At 55.8% G+C, this 9090-nt stretch overlaps 1 long non-coding RNA gene across 1 annotated transcript in view; it reads left to right on the plus strand.

Moving 5' to 3' along the window:
- The window catches only part of LOC117080125, a 1093-nt gene extending 876 nt beyond the window's left edge, over positions 1-217 (plus strand). The window contains exon 3 of the long non-coding RNA XR_004435723.1: positions 1-217. This exon is cut by the window's left edge and continues 44 nt beyond it. This is a non-coding gene — a long non-coding RNA (uncharacterized LOC117080125).
- The last annotated feature ends 8873 nt before the right edge of the window (positions 218-9090 follow it).

Genomic DNA, 9090 nt, shown 5'->3' on the forward strand with positions numbered 1-9090 from the left:
AGTTCCCGACATTCATGTGTTCCTGAGTCACTAGCCCCCAAATAATTCTGGCTCTGCTGCTTTTCACTGCTTCTGAAAATGACATTACTTCAGCCTGTCCCAGCAAGGCCTCCATTTTATGTACATTCCTGTCTGAATACTTGAGAAGGACTAACAGAGTGGGCCAACAGCTTTGCGGTTTCTGAAGTGCTTTTAAGTTGCACGTGAGGAGGAATGAACCCGAAGGGAGGTAAAAATATCTTTAGATATTAAGCGTCTTACCATGTGCCAAGCACGATATAAGGCATTTTACATATTTTCTTACTGAATCTCTCAACATCAACATCCAGGTTAAGGGTGTTTTATAGTTATCCCCATTTCACAGATAAGGAAGCTTGAGGCCACAGAAGTGGAGTGACTTGCCCAAGGGCACGTATTCTGTAATTGTTGGAATTGGGGTTATTCATTTATTCAGCTGACTCTGGTGCCAGAGCCCATGCTAGGGGCTGAAGAATCTAGGTGAGGAGGACCCAGCCTCTACAACTGGATCTGTCTGATCTCACATGGAGCTCTCTCCACCACACCAGAGCCTTTGAAAAACTGCTTTCCTGGCTGGGCGTGGTGGTTCACACCTGTAATCCCTGGAGGCTGAGGAGGGTGGATCACCTGAGGTCAGGAGTTTGAGACCAGCCTGGCCAACATGGTGAAACCCCATCTCTACTAAAAATACAAAAATTAGCTGGGCATAGTTGCAGGCGCCTGTAATCCCTGCTACTCGGGAGGCTGAGGCAGGAGAATCACTTGAACCTGGGAGGTGGAGGTTGCAATGAGCCGAGATCGCGCCCCACACAGGAGCAGGGAGGCCACAGGGCATCCAGTGGAGTAGGGCAAACCTCAGGCAGAGGTTCTCAAAACACACAGGCTCCAGTGGAGGGGCTGAGGACAGCTCTCTAGGTTTGCCTCAGGACCCGGCTACACCCCAGATGTGCTGCTGGGTGAACCAGGCTTTCTCCTCTGTAGGCTAGGGGCCATCAGGAGATCATGACAATTGTCAGTCATTCCCACTGCCCACGGCCCACCATCTTTTGCCCAGATTATGCTGGCATCCTGACTTTTTTTTTTTTTAATGGAATCTTACTCTGTCTGCCGGGCTAGAGTGCAGTGGCATGACCTTGGCTCACTGCAACCTCCGCCTCCTGGGTTTAAGCCATTCTCCTACCTCAGCCTCCCTAGTAGCTGGGATTACAGGTGCATGCCACAGCACCCAGCTAATTTTTATATTTTTAATAGAGACTGGGTTTCGCCATATTGGCTAGGCTGGTCTCGAACTCCTGACCTCAGGTGATTGGCCCACCTTGGCCTCCCGAAGTGCTGGGATTACAGGCGGGAGCCACCTCTCCGGCCCGCATCCCGACTTTCAAATGATGCCTTTGGGTATGTATGGCCAAGTTGCCCACTATCTTCCACCTGAGATGAAGCAGCCTGAGGCCTGCCCTGAAGACTGCCAGGGCTGGGAGCAGGCTGGGATAACACCATCACTGTCAGGAAGGGATTCATTCATCTCCAGATCCACTATGCCCAGGGCATTGGCACCGAGAGGATCATGTTCCTCCACCACCCCTTCCTGACCCTCCGTGCTGCCCCCCACTTTCTTCCCTATCTCCCATCTGGGTGGTGGGGGGCAGGTACCACCACCCCCAGTGACCGAGGCCAGCTCCCATGGCCATGGCCTTATGGAGCCACCACCCTGGCCCAGGCTGGCTTCCTTCCCCAACCTCTAAGAGTCCCCTCAGGGCAGAGTGTCAGGGATCAAGCCCCCCCCAAGTCTGGGCACTTGCCAGGCTGTGCACAGAACTGCAGGTCAATCATTAACTTCAGGACCCAGTCCGGGAAATGAAAAGCCACTCAAACTCCGTCCCAGTGGTAGGTTTCTCCTGCCCTGCATCTCCCCAGAGCCACGGGGCCCCCCAGCCCCAGCCGCAGACACATAAGATCATTCGTTCCTGTGTTTGGGTGACATCAGGCAGGGCTTTGACACTGGCCAACTTTCAGCTGGGCAGGAAGACTGGGGTTGGCTTCCCAGCCCCTCCATCATTCTGGGTGACCTTGAACAAGTCACTCAGGTTCTTGGAACCAGTTTCCTCTTTGCTAAAATGAGTGTAAAGGTAACTGTCCAGAGGGAGGTTGTGAGCGGGGAAGGGAAGAAATGGAGGTGAAAGTATCTGTGAGCTTTCTGCTAACCCCTGAGCATCTTCATCTATGCGGTCCGGGCACAGGCTTGTTGTCTGTCTGGTCTCAGGGAGGCCATCCTTCCCTCTCCTCCACTCCTGAGGGGCAGATGTCATGGGAGGCGCGAGTGCACCAGCAGGGTCCTCACTCCACCACCTGCTGACCTGCGGCTGCCCTCCCAGAGCTGTTGGGTTGTTGGTCATTGGGAAATGGTGAACTCATTCTTGGAAGCTGACAACAGCTTTCTCTGTTAAAATGAAAATCTGTTCTAGACTTCTCATGAGACCTCAGTTGAACTGGTGTCTTCATCTCTCAAGGGTTGGGATGGACAAATTGAATGGTCTCAAATTTTCTTTTAAAAAGCTATGGAATCTTTAAATGAATTTATTGAATGCAGCTGCTCCAGTGGAAAAGGGAGAAAGGCATTTGCAGAACTGCCTGGCATCAGTGGTGGGCCTAGCAAGGCTTCAAGGAGTGGTGGCACCTGAACAGCCCTTAATGATGGCTGGGATTTGGTCAGGGGAGACGTAGAAGGGGCATTCTGGGTGGAGGGACATACTTGGCCAAAAGCATGGGAGCAAGAGGGCAGGTCTGTGGGGAGGGGACACTGAGAGCCTGTGCGGAGGGAGATGTGGCTGGGGTGGGGGCTGGGCTGCAGCCAGGTTTAGTGGGTCCAACTCACCAAGCTGGAGAGGCCAGGGGTGGGGTGAGTCCTGGAGACATGGGGGTCTCCACCATCCAGGCATGTCCAGTCTAATGAAGGAGACAGATCTGCATCCACACAGGATGCTCAGGGGTCTAAACGGTCTGAGGCAAAGCACAGGGCGCTGAGCCCCATTTGGCTGGGGAGACCTGGACCAACTGGCGGTCAGGGAAGGCTTCCTGGGGAATCTGTGTGTGCCTGTGCTGCCTCCTAAAGTGGGTGTCTGAACCAGAGGCTGTGTACACTCAAAGGGAGGTTCTAAGCAAAGAAATCCGGTGCCCTGCCCTGTCCTCCCCATCCCAGCTGGGCCTCCATGTGCAGCCAGGCTCCCTCTACTCACTGCCTCCAGCCTCACCCCTCCCAGTTCATTCTTGAAGCCCCTAGAATTACCTCTCTTAACTCCAGATGAGACCAGGCCCCACCCTGCTCCACCCTCCAGGTTCCCCACTGCTCCCAGGGTCAAGTCTGGACCCTCCAGGCTCCCCATTGCCCCCAGGGTCAAGTCCAGGCTTCCCACAGGAGGAAGGGAAACTGAGGCCTGCAGGATCTGAGCCCTGTGAGCCCAGCTTCCAAAAGGCAAAGAAAGGTGAGGCCAGGGGCATGGGGGCCTAGCTGCCTCTTCCGGATGGGGCAGGCGGAACTTCCTGAGATAAGGGCAGCCCACAATGGGGGGCTGTGTGGTGCAGCCCATCTCCCGGCCACAGGAAATGAGTGGCCTCCGCACCATTAATCTGCCACTGCCCGCGGCATCCTCTGGAAGGGCGACTCAGGTTGGGGGGGTGGTGACGTTCCTGTGCACCCCACCTGCCGTCTCAGCCGGAGGGACTGGCCCTGCCACTCCAGGCCTTCCTTCGAGGATCATACATACAAGAGGAGGCTGCCCGGAGGGGCGGGGGTGGGGCCAGGCAACCTGGGCATGGGTACTAGTTCCTGGGTCTGCTGCCTGACTGAGCCCCAATCCGCTGTGGAACCCGGGCAAATGCCTCACCCTTTCTGGCCCCCTGGCCCCTCATGGGTCCCCAGGCTCCTTCCTTCTTGGCTGTTCTGGGAGCCTGAGGACAGCACAGGCCTGTAATTCTTGTCTTTCTGCCCCTCTCATCACAAGGGCCCCCGGATACATGCTTTACCCAAATATGGGGGCTCTGATGGGATTTTAGGCGTCAAGTGAGGCTGCCAGGAAGAGGTTTGGGGCTTTGTCAGTTATCTGTGCAGTGCAGCTGAGGTCAGTGGGGAGAATGCACAGCCCTGCACTATTCTGGGCCTGAGTTTCCACTTTGCACTGGGAGGGGTGGGACCCAGTGACCCTGTGCGGGGTGGGCTGCTATGGTCAATGACAGGAGACATGACACCTTGGAATTCTCACAGTCCCTGAGTTCCACCTTAGCTACAGACCAGCTGTGTGAGTCTAGGCAGACCCCTTCTTGCCTTGGGCCTTGGTCTTCCTGTCTGTAAAATAGGGTCCCTCCCCAGCCAGCTCAGAGGAATTCTGTGACAATGGGTGGAGATGGGGCCCTGTCTGCTACACAGGGAGCAGTTGCTGCCTCTGAAGTGACTGAGCTGGGGATCCACTCTGAGGGGCCAGTCTACAGGCCAGGGAGTGCAGCTCTCCTGCCCATCCCCTCACCATTTCCCACCTGTTGTGCCCCCAACTCTTGGATGACCAGCCTGAGGCTGGCTTTAGTTGGGAAAGAGGTCAAGCTTCCCCAACCCAGGTGACATTCAAAACAAAGGACAGGACCTGGGGAGCCCCTTAGATACTAGGGCCAGCTTACTCATTGTTCAGATGGGGAAACTGAGGAAACAGGTGAAGAGTCTCCCAAAACCACACGGGCTGCGAGTGGCCAAGAAAAGCCTGCACCACAGACCTCCTGCTTCCCACACTTTCCCTGCAGCTCTGGAATATTAGGGCTGGAGGGGCCTGTGGGGCTCGGGAAACTGAGTTCGGAAAATAGAAGGAATTGCCCAGGGCCACCTGACTTGAAAGAGTTGAAGCAGCACTTCCCCTCTGCCCATCCCAGAGGTGGCTCTACCTCCTGGTCTCTGATAGGCTGAGTGGCAGTGCCAGGGGAGAGCTTTCTCCTAAGCAGAGATAGGGATTCTCTTGGCATGAGGGAGTGAGCCCCCATCCCACGAGAGCTTCGAAATGGGAATGGCAGCATTCCATGCAGGCCTGCAGAGACCTGCGTGTGCATCTCAGTCTGTCTCCAGCTTCAAACCCTGTCCACTCTAGAGCAGCTGTGCCACGGGCAGCTGATGCAGGTGGACAGAGCCCAGGAGAGTGGACCTGACAGGAGAGAGGGCTAAGGGGCATCAGCACTTGGTTGCTGGCCACGTGAGGGCGAATGACACGGAGCAGGCCGAGTGAGAACAGCCAGGAGTCGAGGGAGGAGTAGGGACCCTACCACTTCTGAGCAGAAGAGGGGGATCCAGTGACCCGAGAGGCAGGAGGGAGCCAGAAGAACGGGTGTCTGGGGAGGCACGGCAGTCGGGCATCAGGGTGCATGAGGGAGGGAGGGCTGGTGAGCCAGGCCTGAGGCTAGGGCAGAGGTGAGGCCAGGGGGAAAGGGGAAACGGATGGAAGGGGAGCACAGTGAATGTGTTTCCATGGAAACGGCGGGGAGTGAGGACAAAGAGGGGAGGTGTCAGAGTGGGGGTGGGGACTGTGGGGTAGAGAGGGGCCTGAGAGGGAAGAGGTGCCCAGGGATGGGGTGTTGGAAGTCTCTTCTGTGGGACAGGGCAAGAAGAGGACAGAGCTAGAATGAGAACAGCTGCAGGTGTGTGTAGGGGAGTGACACAGGACATTAGCGCCTGCTCCCTGTTTAGCAAAGAAGGTACTGTCTGATAAGAGTGGTGAGCCGTGAGGACCAAAGGTTTGCTGCAGGGGGGAGAGGGAGGGGGCTGACCGGAGGACTTAGAAAATGTTACCCTGCAGACCAAACACAAGTGGGCTGACAGCGCCCATCATTGCTAACACTTAGCGGTTGTAGGAGCTCTGGTAGCCCGCCTCGAGTCCTAGCTGTTACCCATCACACTCTCCTCCTGTACAATGGCTGCTCACGTTTATAGAGCTCTTACCACATGCCAGCAGCACCCAGCCTTTCATGAGTGTGAACTTGTTCAAGCCTCCTATAGCAACCCTATGAGGCAGGTGCAATGACACACGCGTGTGAGCTTGCGGGCACACACACACAGATACACAGACACAGGGGGTTCCCATCCAGCCTGGGAAAGGAACAGGGCAGGGGAAGGTGGGAGAGTCCCTGACTGAGAAATCCCTCCAGTTCTCCAGCTTCCACCATTCTTCCCCTCCCCACCCCCATTCTCCCATCTGTGTCTCTCTCAGGTGAAGATTATTTGATGGTTTTCAGACTCTCCTCCCTTGCTCCCCAAAGCCCCGACTTATCCACTGTGAGAGTTGGGAGGACTGAGAAACCAAAGTCCCAGGCCCATATGATGGAAGGTTCCAGGCCCTCACCCCACCCCACCGCAAGCTATCTTGGGTCACCCCCTCCCCGACATGTCACCTGCAGCCCGAGCCTTCCTGGGTGGGTGTGGCCAGCTGAAGCAGAGTGAGATCTTCCAGTATTTGACTTGGTGGCTTGAGAGCCCTGGCAGATGCCACATTCATCCCTGGGCAGTGCCTGACTAACTAGGAGAAAGGAGGCTTCTGCAGCACTGCTTTCTCCCGTGGGGCCCTGGCTCATCATGGAGGCCCTTCCTCCCCTTCTTGGACCCCAGAGATCACTGGCTGCCTCTCTTCCTACCCTGGGGCCACCCAACTGTGCAGACCAGAACCTGCTTCAGTGCCACCCCTACCCCCACTGGGCTGCACTGATTCTATCACATTTTCAAAATTTTCCTGGCCTCCATCCAGATCCAGTCCCTGCCCACCCATCCAGCCATTCACCATCTACTCAGCTGCTGTGGTCTTAATATGTCCCATAAATTCACATGTTGAAACCTAATCCCAGTGTGATGGTATTTGAAGGTGGGGCCTCTGGAAAGTGATTGGGTCTTAAGGGTGGAGACCTCATGACAGGATTAGCACCCTCATAAAAGAGATCTCAGGGAGACCCCTCATCCCTTATGCCATGTGAGGACACAGCACAAAGGTGGCAGTCCCTGACCAGATAGTGGGTCCTCACCAGACACCAACTCTGTCAGCACCTTGATCTTGGACTTCTCAGCCTCCAGAACCATGAGCAATACCTTTCTGTTGTTTATAAGCCACCAAGTCTATAGTATTCTGCTATAGCAGCCCGAAGGGACGAAGACATCATCATATTGTCCTTTATAAGACCCAGCAAGGGTCTTTATAAGGTCCCCTTTATAAGAGGGGACCTTACCAGATGCCAAAATAAGTGGCATAGATGGAAAACTTCTGCCCTGTTCCCCTCCCAGAGCTGTGGTGAGGTTCAAATGAGCTAATGGTCATGAACATTCTGTGTAAACTGCTGGGATCTGTAATATTACTCATTTCTAGAGCACGAGAGCACTGTGAGGTGAGTAGCATGAAGGCTTGACACCACCTGGTGCCTTCTGGGAATGGAAGGATTTCCTCTGGCTGAAGCCCAGAGGGGAGGAGGAGAAGGAGTTGGGGCGAGGCTGGAAGTGAAGACAGGGCCAGGTGTGAGGGCCTTGGGGGCCTGGATTAATGACCTTCAACTGTGTTCTAAGGGTGATGGGGAGCAAAGAGAGGATCTCCAGTGGGGAGTTCAGGTGGTGTGGACAGCCCATAGCCTCTCCATCAGGAATACAGAGACCTTCAAAGAAGAAGAGACCACTGGAAGTGTGGATGGCTAAGCCTCATCAGCAGGAGGAGAGGGAGCTCTGGTGCCCCTCAGAGTTGGAGACTGGAGCCATAGACAGGAGCTAAGCTGGAGAATTCTGGAAGGCACATAAACCTAGGCATGGTCCTTCTGCCTGCCCAGGCCCCACAGGCCCTCTTGACACAAGAGAGGATTCTGGGTTGGTCCTGAGAAGGAAAAAAGGGGTGCTGGGGAGAAGGTGCCTCCTGCCCAGCATGTCTAGGGAAGCCTCACATTAGAATGGGACTCAGCTGGGAGGGGAGAGCAGAGAAGGCTGGGCAGGGCCCAGTTGTGCAGGGTGTTCACTGCACAAGGGCACTGGTTGAGGGGGTGAGGGGTTGAAATCCTGGCAGGGGGCTGTGACTGCCCAGGCGGGGCACCTTTTTCTAACTTTCACAAAGGCACCACAGAAGCTTGATGGGCCCTGTAGCCATGGGAGAGCAAAAGGAGCCCCAAAACAGATTCAGGCACTGAGAAGGCAGGAGCCTAGTAGGGCCCAGCACAATCTCTCTGTCTCTTGCTCCCTCAAAACACAACCCGATTTTCCTCTGGGTGAGGAGAGGAGCTGACTCTTCACCGAGCTCCCTAAGGACCCAGCCTGCGAAGATGGTGCCATGCTAGAGGCCCTGGCCAATTTGGGCACTGGGAGGCCCTGTAGCAGAGCCATGTGGCTTGGCCAAGAGAGGGGAGGTCTGGCATGGCTGGCCCCCAAGCTCTGCTGCTGCTCTGCCAGGCGCTGTTCGGCAGTCCCCCAGGTGACCTGTTTGAAACAAGATGGTGGCCACACACTGATGGGTGACTACAGGAGGCAGCAAGGAGTGGGGAAGGGGCCAGGCCTTGTTCGGCTCCGTGTGTGGCAGATGGTGGCACATCACTGTCCTCGTCTGCAGCTCAGTGTCCTCCACACAGGGATCTGCTCCCAGAGTCTGGGGATACCTCCCGGCCCCCTGGTGCCTGGTGGCTGCTGTCAGTAGGGGCAGACATCTTCATGCCCTACACAGGAAAGCCAGTGGGGGGTGGGAAGCCCAGGTGAGACCTGAAGCTGGAGCAAGAAGGGGTTCGGGAGGTAAGGACCCATCACCCCAAGTGGGGATGCTTTCTCCTCCTCCTCCCATGACTTCTGGGGTTCCTACCTCTCCCACACTTCTTTCCAGCCCCTGCGCACTCCCAGCCACTGTCCTCTGCACACCCCAGATTCCAAAGGGCCCAGTCTGTGTTGCCAGAGCCATGGCTGCCATCTGGAGAGCACTGGCCACCACAGGCTCACTGTCAGCACCACACACACACCATCTCACCTAAGTCTCATGACAGCTCCACAAGGGACAGAGACCGCTATTCCCAGCTTATAGATGCAAAAACAGAGACTCAAAG

This window comes from Trachypithecus francoisi, unplaced genomic scaffold, assembly GCF_009764315.1.
Source record: "Trachypithecus francoisi isolate TF-2019V2 unplaced genomic scaffold, Tfra_2.0 Lachesis_group8, whole genome shotgun sequence".
Taxonomy (NCBI): Eukaryota; Metazoa; Chordata; class Mammalia; order Primates; family Cercopithecidae; genus Trachypithecus; species Trachypithecus francoisi.